The sequence below is a fragment of the Canis aureus genome, chromosome X (assembly GCF_053574225.1).
Source record: "Canis aureus isolate CA01 chromosome X, VMU_Caureus_v.1.0, whole genome shotgun sequence".
NCBI lineage: Eukaryota > Metazoa > Chordata > Mammalia > Carnivora > Canidae > Canis > Canis aureus.
In genome coordinates, this window is record NC_135649.1 from 90,062,125 (window position 1) to 90,073,902 (window position 11,778).

The window sequence follows — 11,778 nt, forward strand, 5'->3', positions numbered from 1 at the left end:
CTGTTTGTCACCTGCTCAGCATCTAAACAATGGCCTGGCTGCTCACCTGCCCAGCCTGGACAGGAGCAAGGGGAACCAGAGTCCACACTAAATAACCGAGTTTATGACCGCCAAGGCAGAAAGGAGGAGAGGACGGTCTCTTTGGAGAACTGATGAGAACAGTAAGGAGCGTTGAAATATGTCCGTGAGCCCTAAAGGGAGGGAAGAATGAAGGGGGGCGGGGTGTCAGCGTGTATCAAAATCTTGCACGGAGGCCATGAAATAGAGTTTCATAAAGATGAGGAGACAGGGAAACATTTCAGGCCAGGAGCTGGGGAAGGAGAAACAAAGCAAAAGCCTAGGAGGGAAGGGATTCAAATGACAAATCCCACAGAGACCCCTGGGAGTAACTAAGCCTGTCGCGAGTCTGCGTCCTACATCCGAGGGAACACTGAATGATCACAGGATGGGTCACCAACATTCCTAATCATCTTGGGGACTCGTGAAGAAGTGTGACATTCTACTAAAATGAGCTTAGTCAATGAGGAGCCTAGTTGGATGCCCCTAGATTCCTTTCTCCAGGGGAAGGTTCCCGGAGGAAGCCCCTCGGAGGAACCCCCCAGGGTCTCACTTCTGGTTTGTTGGGAAGGAGAAGACTCCAGGGTCTGACTCCCCTGTGTCACATGCGATGAAACACCAGGGCCTCTGCCAGATACCCCAACACTACACACTATGGTGCACATGGATCACACTGGGAGCTGGTTAAAATGCAGATTCACATTCGGATTCAGCAGGGTCGGGCTGGGGCCCGAGAGTTTGCATATCTGAATGGTGCGCAGGTGATGCTGACACCGTTGGTGCAGGAGGACCGGGTAGCTGGGTCACGGTGGCTAGGTAGGCCGGTTTCCCCTTCCAAGGTCAGGTTCTAACGAGCCTCGGCCCAGCCCCCGCTTCCCCGGTGGGGAGGAAGGAGCCAGGGCAATTTCCCCCACATCCCTCCTTCCTGTTTGGGTATTCGGTTTCTCTCCCTCCTGCTCTCGCTCGCTCGCTCGCCTCTCTCTCCGGCTCTCCTTCGCGCGCCTTCCTCCTTGCAACAGCCCCGTCATTATTGCAAGAGATTTATTTTTAGAGTCAAGGCCACAGAGTTGCAGATTCGGCAAGGCCTAAAACAAATCGACAAACGCAAAGTGTTTGTCTTTGAAGCGGTGTGAATGAGGGCCCTGCTAGCCGGGCCTGTCAAGAAGCTCTTATCTCGGCTCGCTTCCCGAGTCGCCCACGTGGGCTGCCTCCTTTCCCCCTCCTAGATCAGAAAGGAGCTTGAAACACAAGAAGCAACTGAAATCTCATCATCTTTCCGCCGGCGAGATCTTGCCACACCCCACTCTTAGCTTGACCGCTACGATGGAGGTGGCGGGTTCCAGAAGGAGGGCAGATAGAAACACGGTAAAGTTGGCCCACCTCTGGGCCCCACATCTTCAGTCACGGCATCTGGGTCAGAAAGTACCCTTTCACAAAAATAACTAAGGACAAGATAGAGAGGCTGGAGATGGAAATGGTGGAGGTTGTGAGAATTTTCTTTCCTTTTCTTTGGGTTCCTCACTGGGGGACTCGGTGAAGGACATGGAAGGAGCAGCCCCGCTGGGTGACAGTGATTGTGATCGAGCCTCTCCAAGCCCCACCGCTGGGAACTGCAGAGCGAACAAGACGAACAAGACGGAGCAGCAGCTCAGCTGACTCCTGATCATCTCTCCAGATTCTTTCTCTGGGGTTCTGGGGCCGGGCATCCCCTGTTCCATTGCTGTGGGTGGCAATTACTTCATTCCTGTTGGGTTCTTCAAAATCTGGGAGGGCCCAGGGACCAGGTCAAGACCACCTATCCATCCCCAGGGCATCCTGTGTGCCAAGCATTGTGCCACATGCTTCCTGATAGATGGAAAAATAATATACTAAGCTAGCATTTATTGGACGCTACCAGGCACTGTGTACCATGCTAAGTGTTTATAGGTAAATTTGATTAGCTTCCTTAATGCTCACAAGCATGCTTTCAGGTAAGCATTCCCATTATACAGTGCAGGAAACAGAGGCCCAGGTGGGGTTAGAGTGAATTCCTTCTAATTTATGGATTTCTGATTGTGTGTTCTTTGGACTGGGGAGCACAGAGATTATCTCTTTCTTCCCCAACTCATTATTCTGAATTCCTGATTTTCTTAGGGGGCCTGGCCTGAGAGTCCCAGAGGTTAGTGGCTGGATAGGTGAGGGGCTCATGGGGGGGAGGGGGCGTTGACAGGGAATGTGGGAGAGGGAAGGAAGCAGTTTTAAAAGCTTTCCTTTTTTGGAGTCTGAACCTCTTGCCTTGGAAGACCTACCACCCCCTACCTCCACCAGACCCACTTCCAATTTCCTCCGCTTTGAATGAAGACTACTCCTAAAATTCCACCATGAGGCAGGTGGAAGTGCCCAGGTCTATTCACTTAACCAGTATTTCCTGGCACCTATTATGTTCCAGGCTCAGTTCTGGGCATGGGGGTTGAGAGACAAACAAAGCAGTGAAGGTCCCTGTTCTCAGGAGGCTTCCATCTGAGTGGGAAGCTAAGCAACAAACGAGTAAATGAATGTCTCACATAGCTTATGTGGAGAGGAGTCAAGTCAAGTAAGGAGAGGGTGTGGGGGGCTATTTCAGACAAAGTAGCCGGGGAAGGGCTTTGGAGTAGAGACCCAGACAAGGTGAGGCAGATGGGGACAGGGCAGAGCAGTCAGGTGGTGGGAAAAGCAAGTGCAAGAGCCCAGTGGCAGGATTAGAAGGTTCAGCAAAAGGGCCAGCATGGCTAAAACAGAGAGCACCGGGTGTGGACGGAGGAAGAAGTGGAGCCTGAAGGGGAGGCAGGGCCAGACCGGGAGGGTCTTATGGGCCATGGTGAGGAGTTTGAATGGTTTTCTTGAGTAGTAGGTCACAATTTTTGTTGGGCATTACTTACCTAGAGGGTGTGTAGAAAGTGCCCATTGCAGCCCTTCCTGTTACTCAGAAGTCAAAGATCTGGAGCGTGGGAGTGGGGGAGGCAGAACAAGCCATATGGATGATTCCAAAGTGGAGGGTCCCAGACCCCACTTTGAAAAGCATAGCTTTGAGCTCTGATTCCTGGTGGACCCAGGCAGCTAGTGTCCTGCCCATAGCTTCCTGGGTCTTCCTGATTGAGGGCATTCTGACTGGCCACCTGAAGTGGGAGAAGTTAATCCCTCCAACCAATGGCCATCAAAGAGTTGATGGATGAAGACTGAGCTGCCCCTTGGCCCCCTGTGGGCCAATTCAGAGGTGTGTTCCTCATGATCTGTCCCAGGTAACCACCAGGACTGAGCCCCAGTTGTGTCTGGTGGAAATCACTCATGAATCCCTTTTGATTACCTTTCCTTCTCTCTCCATCCCATTTCCTCATGTCCCTGCTGATGCTTCCTGGGCTCACCTCCTAAATAAACCACTGCCACTCAAATCCTTATCTTAGGCTTTCCTTTCAGGGAAACCCGAATTAGGATAGCTGGTCTGCATGATAAGCAGAAGTCCCCATCAGAGTGTTCCTCTCTCACAAGTGACTGCCCAAACCAGTGTTCCAAAAATCTTGTAGGGAGAAGGTGGGGGACACTAGCTGGGGACAGGGCCAGAAAGAGCAGTGAGGGAGAGTCATCAGCCAACATGGCCCCTCCATAGTCCTGCTAGAGGAGAGCTGGCAGTGCCAGAACCATTACATCCCATGCAAGGACCACAGTGGTCCTTGGGAACACGGGCATGAAGAAGAGAGAAAATATTTGCAGAGAGAATTGAACACAATGTCAGCTCCATGAGAGTGGGGACACATCTGCCTCATTCCACCCCAAATCTCTTTGGTTCCATCCAAATGTTCCCTTGGAGTCTCTGAAGTATCCAGCACTTTTGATCACTTTAATCCAACATTTTTCCCACTTCAATTAAGCTGATTTGTCACATGCAACCAAAAGGACTTTTACTAAGATAGCAGCATGACATTAATGACCCTCGCAATGACCCTGTTTCCACCACATCCATTTGCTCATCTTCTTGAGTCCACAGCTGGACTACATGGCCTGGCTTTCCCGGAAGTGAGGTGGGGGCCATGGGACTGAGTCATAGCCTATGGAAGGTGGCTAGAAGTGATGGGCATAAGCCATAAAAATCTCCCATTCAGGATCCTAGCCGACTTTGACCTCGGAAGCCACATATATCAAAGTTGATTCCCCTGCTTTCCACCAGGTGGATGAAGCTGGAGTCCTGAGTCACCATGTACGACACTGACCTTGGAACACCTGATTGGAATGTGACCTGAGGAAGAAATAAGCCTTTTATACATTTTGGTAGGCCACGGAGATTGGCGGGATATTCCTCACAGCGGCTCACCTGTTCTTCACTAATGGAAGGACCGTATCCTTGGATGAAGGAGCAGCCTCCAAACCTGAAACATCTTGGAGGCATTATCTCTGCTATTGCTGGAAAATGGGAGGCCTTTATTCTTCACCTCACACTTCTAGAATTCCCTAGGAGTGTCTCTGAAGATAAAAACAAACAAGAATTCTGCACAGACCGCTCCGCCCCGAACTGTGCCAATTATAGAGAAGCCACTGCAAACCGCGGACCCCCTTGTAAGTGGGCAGCGGCAGCGGCCCGGGTTTCCCCCATACCCCAGGCTTAACCAAACAGCGATTTTGAGTAGAAGTGGATTTGCAGTTTTATTTTTCACTGGCCTAAGACAGATGGTGATGGTGCCAAACTCTTACATTATTTACGAGGCTGTGCAGTGGTGGAGAAAGGACTGGCCTGGCGGTTCCAGGACTGTGCCACTCGGACAGGTCACCCTGCCTTTCTTAGCCTGTGTCCTGGTTTGTAAAGTGAAGGGAGGGAGGATGTGAAGAACAGTTTTGTGAGGTCCCTTCCAGGGCTAATAGCCTAGAGTTGAGCATCTGCATGTCTGAAGGAAGGAGGATATTTTGAAGATGAAATGCAAATAGTGATGGGGCCTGTGATCCCTGATCAAAATCTCTAGGTTGTCTCCCCTGCACCCCAACCGAGGCTGAGAAACAGGCATCTATACCCAGCAGTAAGCGATCCACGAAGCCTGCCCTTCAAACTCCTGGGGGACAGCGTCACAGAAGGGAAGGGTTGCCACAGGAGAAAGAAGGAGGCCAGAGCCAACCATCAAGCTGCCGCGTCTGTGACCCAGACTGACCATCGCTGTGGAAGGCCAAGCCGGGGAGGCCCTGGCACGGGGCCAGAGCTGTCACCGTCTGGGCATCTGGGCCCAGTGAACCCCCGAGGTCAGCTGTCTCCCCAGAGTGGAGAGCAGCCAATTCACACTGTCTCAGCTGCCAGTTGCTGCCAAGTCACAGCGAAGAATACAAGGTACCAAAGACAGTCCGTGTTGCCCACATTCACTCCTCCGGCTGATGTTGAGGCCAGGAGGAGCCCCGGCGCACAGGACCTACCGTCAGCAAATGCTGGCAGGGGCTTTTAAGCTTTTTTTTTTTTTTTTTGTCCATGCACCACCTTTGGCATCTGGTGAAGCCCGCAGACCCCTTCTCAGAATAATGAGTTCAACTGTATCAGATAGGATTCCGGAGGAACCAGTCCTATGGAGATGCAGTTACTCAAATATTTGAAAACAACTTCGTGATGCGGTAATATATGTGCTTCTTTATAGATGCATTCAACAACAAGGTTTAGCGGCAGATCTAATAACTGCTATCATTTCATCCTGGCGAGGCGCGTAAGCGATCTGGAGAGATATCTGTGGGGACTCTGATGTGCTGTAGAGATAGCTGTGGTTTCTACGAGTGGTAGTTGTAGACGCTGCTGATGCTCCTCTGGTTTGCTGCCTACGTTCAGGATGGAAGGAAATGCTCGATTTCAGTTAGAGCTTAGTAAAAACGAAGATGTCATTTTTTTTTCTCCTATCCCAGCTGCTGGATCCTCGAATCATCTGCACAAACCTATTGGCCTGGTAGGCAGTGGCTGCTAGGGGACAGGGGTGCACTGAAGGTATGGCTGGGGACACAGACAGGTGGTGGGACAGTTCTTCTCTCCTCGCCTGTCAGCAGGGCAGGTAGGGCTAGATTGGATTGACGAATCTGAGCAAAGTGCTGTCGTGTATCATGCAGTGTCACCCCCCCACCCCTGAGCCCCGTGATAAGAATGGCTCCCCACAGAGCCAAGAGACCTCAGGCAGCTGTCACTAAAAGATCCGTCTTGGCACCAAAATGAAACCAATGTGCCGTTTCAGGGCTGGAAGCCGTCTGAGGTCCGTTTCTGCCCTGGCGTGATATGATTACCCATGATTAAAATGTGGTCCCTGCCCTCAAGGAACTTCTGAACCGGCAAGCATCTTAGAGGTCGGTGGCGAGCGAGGGGGCAGGAAGGGGGGGACATCTCTACACGGTTCCTCACCAGGCATTCCGTCATTTCACAGGCAGGGCATCGATTTTACTTTTCGACTTGTAATTTCCACCTCCTGGATTCCATTATCACCCGCTCAATATCCGACAACTCGCCATTTCTCTGGCCACCGCTCTTAGACTCATGCATTGCTGAGCATAAGCAGAAGACATTGCCTAAAACGCATTACTACCTGGAAGTAATGATTGGGTTTTACACAGCCAAGACCTTGATGGTTCTGTATATAAGCAATCATTCCGCCTGCTTCCTTCCCACTCACTCGGACTCCCAGGCAGGGACTGAGATTTAACCCCCTGTGCTCAGGCCCCCCGCCCGGACTACCCCAGCCTTTCCACCCGGGATCCTTCCCTGATGGGGGGTACCACCCCACAGCTGCAGGTCTGCTCCCCTGCCTTACGTTTCAGATGTGCTGCCAGGAACGGATTCTTTGGGGGACACCCAAACTTGTCCCTCTGCAACTGCTGGAAGCACATCTTCTTTAACACAATGAGGAGGTATGATGCAGAGGAGGTATGATGCTGCCAAGTTTTAGGCAGCGATTCTCCAAGTGTGGACACCAGCCCCATGGCCTCAGTGTCACCTGGGAGCCTGTTAGAAAAGCGAATTCTCTTAGAGGCACTGATTTCATTTCTTTTCCATGATAGTGAGAAGGAGTGGGCGCCTGGGGTTCCCCAGGGGGCTTTGATGTGCTAAGGATGGAGAACCACTGCTTTAGGCTAAGATTTAGAGCCTTTGGATTGAGAGCCATCTTGACAGCACCTGGACCTCAATGTTTACTTTTTGGGGGGCCTCGGTCACCTCTTCTGTAAAATGGGAGCAACAATGCTCACCTCCCTTGGCTCACCAGAGGAACGACTCAAACAGTGAATGTGAGAACCATTTGCAAAGCCAAGGCAAGGCCCAGTGTTTTTATTAGTCACTCCACCGCAGCTTGTTTGTGAGTGGTGGGGGAAGGTTAGGAATTTTAAGCTGAGGGACTTCTAGTCTACTCAGGTTGAAAGAACATGGGATCATCGTTTTCCACTGCAGAGACTCGGGGCTCAGCAGCAGCACCACCGCATTCCCCCTTCCCACCGCCACCCCCCAACCCTCATGTTTTGCTTGGCTGAGGCCAGGTCACCATCCCCCCACTGATGGGCTTCCTGGGGACCTGAGTCCTCCACCTGAAAGTCACAGGCATTTGAATCCCCCTCAGGCCTCTCTCCAGCTACTCTTGTTAACAAGGTTTCAGGCCAATTAAAATTCCGGGGCCTGAGCCACCCGGAGCAGGGGAGGGGAGAGCAGGAGGGAGAAGACAGGGCAGGATCTCTGGCAGTGGTGACCCAGGGACCAAAGGAGCGGGGCTGCTCTCATCTGCAGCTGCCCCCCACTCAAGATATTAAAAAAAAGATGGCAGGCAGGCTCTGGCCAGGTAAGTGGCAGATGGGGATGAGTTTACTGTCCCAGTTTAGCAGGCCAGGTGGTCTGTCAACCTCAGATGAAACCAAACAGAAGGCAGGAGAGGGAAGAGTTGGCAGAGAAGCCAGGAGAGCCCAGCAGCCGTCCTCCCCACTGAACCAGGCTTGGACCTGTCGGTAACCCTCTCTTTGGGCAGGACCAGCAAGAGTACCAGTGTCATCCTTCTACTGCACTTACCGTGGCAGGTCTGAGATCCCGGCCAGATCCAGGCTTTCCTTAGATGAACTCACTATACCAGTTAATCTTCTCAACAACCCTATGAAGCAGGTGCCATCATTATTCCCATTTTCCAGACGAGGAAGTTGAGGCACAGAGAATTATGTAACATGCCCACGTGACAGAGTGCGATTCACACCTAGCTGTCTGGCTCCAGAGCCCATGCTCTTAACTATGCTAAACGATACCCCCTCCCTGGAAGGACCTTGGGGACAGGAGGACACCAATGCCATCTAAGCTGAGGGATTTTACAATTTCCTAGGAGCTGGGACATCTTCCTCTGAAGAATCTCATCCTAAAGCGATGTTCTGCCTCCAGGGAAGGGCTTTTTAAGTTTAGATGTGATAGAAGGAATCAGAAAATAGAAAATAAAGGTTAACTGCACAGATAATCAAACATGCTTAACACAAAGAAAAAAACACTAAACCACATTCCAATCAAATTATAAAGAGAAACCTGATCGAGGACAAAATATATGATTGATGTAGTTATTTTATGAAAGAGTACCTGTGAATTGATAAGAAAATACTGATAAATGTGCACACAGGTAACTAAGAAAAGGAAATATAAGATATAAATTTAATTTATATATTTCTATTATGTGGACATAATATAAAAATATAAAACAATTTTATGTGCAGTTACCACAAACATTTAAAATGCTGTGCCAATAGCCAGTGCTTGAGAGGTCAAGATAGTAAAACTCCATAGGCATGTAGCTTGTGGTGGTTTAAAAAGGTACAATGAAAAAAATTAATAAAAAGGTACGATGATAAATTCTGGCCCCTTTGTGTAGGTGATCTTCATCCTGGAATTTATCCAAAAGAAGGAAAAAAGTAGGTAAACAGCTGATAGGTTATGCCCCTCCTCTTCTGACTGTGGGCTGCCTACAAGAAGCCGCTGTTTCCAGATACGGTGCTGTCCCCATACTCCAGTGGCTCTGACGTCTGGACCAAGGGGATGGAGCCGCAGGGCATTCTGGAGTCCTCTCTCTCTTTTTACAATTTTGTTTATTTTAGAGAGAGCTAGCGTGCATGAGATTGCACAAGCAGGGGAAGGACAGAGGAAGAGAGAGAAGCAGACTCCCTGCTGAGCAGGAAGGCTGACTGGACCGGGGCTCAATCCCAGGACCCTGGGATCACAATCTTAGCAGAAGGCAAATGCTCAATGGACTGAGCCACCCAGGTGCCCCTGGGGTCCCCTCTCTTATTGAACTCCATCCACTCTTGTGTATTGGTTTAAACCCAGGGTAATTATTAACTGAGTGTGATGGAGTGGTCTTACAAAAAGTACGCAGGCCGACAAGCACATGAAGAGATGCTCATCATCGTTAGTCAAAAGGGAGATGCAAAGGAAAACCACAATGATGTACCTCTTCACACCCACAGGACGGCTCTAATTTAAGGGGGAAAAAAGAGGAAAATCACAAGTACTGTCAAGGATGGGGGAGAAATTGGGTTTGTGGGAATGCAACTGGGGTAGCTGGTGCAGAAGAGTGGCAGGCCCTCAAAAAGTTAAACAGAGAATTGCCATGTGATTGGCAATTTCACGCCAGGCACATATCCAAGGGAATTGGAGACGTACCTCCGCACCAAACCAGGGACACGAGTATTGCTAGCTGCGCTATTCGTAACAGCCCCTCCCCCAAATGGAAATGACCCAAATGAATGGATAAACAGAACGAAGTCTATCCACACAGTGTAATAGCGTCCCGCCATCAAAGGGAAGGAAGGAGGGGCACATGCTTTCAAGGTCCATCCTTGATGGACCTTGAAAACATGATGCTGAGTGAAAGAAGCCAGACACACAAGGCCACGTATTGTACGATTCCATTTGTATGAAATGTCCACAATAGGCACATCTACAGAGGCAGCCAAGTAGCTTAGTGGTTGTTGGGGGCTGGGGGGGCGGGGAGGGGAGTCTAGGGAGCGGCTGCTTGATGGGTACAGGATTTCTTTCGGGGAGATAAAATGTTCCAGCACCAGGCAGTGCCAATGCTTGTACAACACTGCAAATATACCTAATGCCATGAAATTATATGTCTCGAAATGCTTCAAATGGTCAATTTTATGTTGTGTGGATTTTACCTCGATGAAAAACAATAGGGCTAACAACCCTGGCTATGGATTAGGGGGGTAGGAAGGCCCCCCTAATTACTTCTAATGCTTGAACCAAGCCCTTGGGGATGGAGGTGGATATTAAAATCCTCATTTCCTATGCACCAAGGCAGCCGGTAACCTGGGCCCTGCCCCAGGTCACACGGTGATAAATTTGGATATTGGATCCAAATCTTTACTCCCAAGGTGTGGGGCTCTTCCTTCTTTATTTTTTTAACAGATTTATTTATTTTTTTGAAGGGGGGAGGGGCAGAGGGTGAGAGAGTCTTAAGCAGACTCAGTGCTGAGCACGGAGACTGATGTGATGTGACTGATCTCATGATCTTGAGATCACGACCCGAGCTGAAAGCAAGAGTCGGACACTTAACTGTGCCACCCAGGCGCCCCCTGTGGGGCCCTTCTGAGGGGTTCCCATCTCTCTGTTCTGTGTAGCATTGGGGATTCCCAAGGGCACCCTCATCCTGAAACCAGCATAGGAGCCCAGCCCCATTATGTGGCACAGACTGGTGCATGTGTGTGCAGGTGCACTGGGGTGGCTATTTCTATGCCAATGTCTCCTCCGACCCTTCCAAGCCTTGACAGGCTGACTTCATCACAGACCAGCTGGGGAGCCTTGAAGATTCCAGCCTCAGAGGCCAGGTAAGGAACAGTCAGGATAGGGGACTCAGGAAGACTCTGGATTCACAAAGATCTGTGGCCAACTTCTGCAGCAAATGCTCCAGTGTCCTACCCCAATTCTCTTGGCACTCACCAGTCCAGAACATTCTCCAAGGGCATGAGACCCTCACCTGAGGGCTTCACAGAAATGCCCTTGAGAGCACCTTCCAGGGTAAATATCCCACTTTCCCGCTCCCCAGGTCAGGTAACACTGATGTCTCAGAGAAACCCTGTGGGATTGACCCCCAGTCTCACTCTGGTGACTTGCTCCATAACACCTCTTATTGGCTGCAACCCTTCCCTACCTTAAAATTCCACTCCCAAATCAATCGCTCGGCCCCAAATCCTTATCTCAAGGTGCTGTTTCTGGAAGAGCCCAGGTTAAGATACCTTCCCTTGGTCACTCTTGCTGTGTGACCTCGAGCAATCCTTCAACCTCTCAGGCCCCTTCAGGGGTGAACAGGCTGACCTGGGGGAGGAGCTCAGTTACATCTAGATTGTTAATCTGGGGATCCCTGGGTGGCGCAGCGGTTTGGCGCCTGCCTTTGGCCCAGGGCGCGATCCTGGAGATCAGGGATCGAATCCCACGTCAGGCTCCCGGTGCATGGAGCCTGCTTCTCCCTCTGCCTGTGTCTCTGCCTCTCTCTCTCTCACTGTGTGCCTATCATAAATAAATAAAAAAATAAAAAAATAGATTGTTAATCTGACCAGGAAAGATTTAGGGTGGGGGAGGATTAATTGTTATGCCTTCTATTCCTACACCGCTGAGGGATTTAACGCAAGCCAGGCCACAGTAGCAATGGGAAATGTTCTAACCCACATCTGACCACCCAGGGGTGGGGAGCCTGCTGTAGTCTAGAAAATTTACCTGGAAGCTGTGTCTCCCTTCTACCGTCATCC